A 1,586-nucleotide genomic window follows, 5' to 3' on the forward strand; every position below is an offset into this window, starting at 1 on the left:
GGGAGATGTGTAGTTTTAGAAAGACTACCAGACCTTTTGTTAGAGGGCTGAAGGACTACAATCCCAGTATACACCGGGGCCAGTGACAGTGCGCGTCACTGGAGGAAGAGGCGGGACTGTGTGTGGCTTTCCACAGGCTTTCTGGGAGATATATGCTCATAAACACTCCCAGCTCTTTGGTCACAGGGCTGCAGGACTACAATTCTAGCATGCACCAGTCTCAGGGACAAGTGAAGAAATGGGGCTGTGTGCACCTCCCTAGGCTTGCTGGGACATGTATGCTTATAAACACTCCCAGCCCTTTGGTCAAGCAGCTGCAGGACTACAATCCCAGCATGCAGCAGGCTCCAGGGCTTTGCGCAGCTCTGGAAAGAGGAGCAAAGTGGTCCGCATCCCACCTAGTCATATGCTGGGAGCTCTAGTCCCTCAACTGCTCTCAGCCTGTTTGTCGGTAGGCTTTAGAACTATAATCCCAGCATGTCCCGGGATCTGGAGTGCATAGCCCTGCAGGGAGGGGCAGACCGGTGTTGACTTCTTGATGTACAAAGTACTGCTGGGCTCTGAATCCATACCGACTCTTTGCCAAGGATAGTGAGTACAGATGTGGATGTTAAGGGAAGGTCTGGGCTGGGCACTGAGGAGGGCATTACCCTACAAAGATACCTTACCTTTGCCCAAATCGGGCGGGTTGTCCTCACCCGATTGGTCCTGTCCTGCTCGATTTTCTCTTTCACCTGCACCCAGGGTTCTTTCCAGAGCATTGTGTCTTCTGCAGCCCAGGGCGCTGCTTCTTTCCTAAACTGTTGGGGAAACTGCCCTGGTATCCGAGACACTCTCCATTGTGCCACAACCCTCTTTTTTCTCTAGCCAGAGCGCGTGCTCAACTGCTTTTGAGAGAAATCTTCCACCTGGCCTGATTATGAACAGCTTCAGAGCTCTGTAGAGCAGTGACCAGGACTGTGACTTCCTGGAAATGTCACTCTCAATGGCGGTTTTTTCATGAATGTGGAAGTCGATGCATTAGGAAGGTTAAGTGTAGAGTTGCACGAAATCTGCTAAAAGTAAAGGAGAAAACCCCATTTCCGAGGCACGAGTCTTGTGAGGCATTTTCATCAAGCCATTAAAGTGGACAAGCTCCAAAATGCAACCTGAAGCTGCTGACGATTTAGGCATTTTACAATTGAAATCATCGGTCTCATCTCAAGTCGGGCCTGACTTGCCAGTGTCTCGGAGACACAAATGGGACCTGATCCTTCAGGAACAGACAGTGTTCCAGCTTTGTGGGAGCGACTTTTAAGATGTTGAGTAACTGGGGTCATTTGGAACCTGTCTTCCGTAGGGACTTTTACTTCTAGAGAGCATGTGCATTTTGATTTGACCTGTCCTCAAGCTGACGCTTTGCTCATTTTAATAATAAAAACCACACTCTTGGGGGAAGATTTAAGATGCTAATGAGATATGCAATGTTAGCTGGGCATGGTGGTGCGTGCCTGTAATCCCAGCTACTCAGGAGGCTGAGGCAGGAGAATTGCCTGAACCCAGGAGGCGGAGGTTGCGGTGAGCCGAGATCGCGCCATTGCACTCCA

The 1,586-nt window shown here is 50.3% G+C and overlaps 1 long non-coding RNA gene across 1 annotated transcript; it reads left to right on the forward strand.

Moving 5' to 3' along the window:
* Positions 1–301: 301 nt before the first annotated feature.
* On the forward strand, positions 302–1,008 carry LOC108297389. Its single transcript, XR_001822190.2, has 2 exons — positions 302–591; positions 745–1,008. It is a non-coding gene; the product is annotated as an uncharacterized LOC108297389 (long non-coding RNA).
* The last annotated feature ends 578 nt before the right edge of the window (positions 1,009–1,586 follow it).

Source organism: Cebus imitator, unplaced genomic scaffold, assembly GCF_001604975.1.
Source record: "Cebus imitator isolate Cc_AM_T3 unplaced genomic scaffold, Cebus_imitator-1.0 Scaffold797, whole genome shotgun sequence".
NCBI classification, from domain to species: domain Eukaryota; kingdom Metazoa; phylum Chordata; class Mammalia; order Primates; family Cebidae; genus Cebus; species Cebus imitator.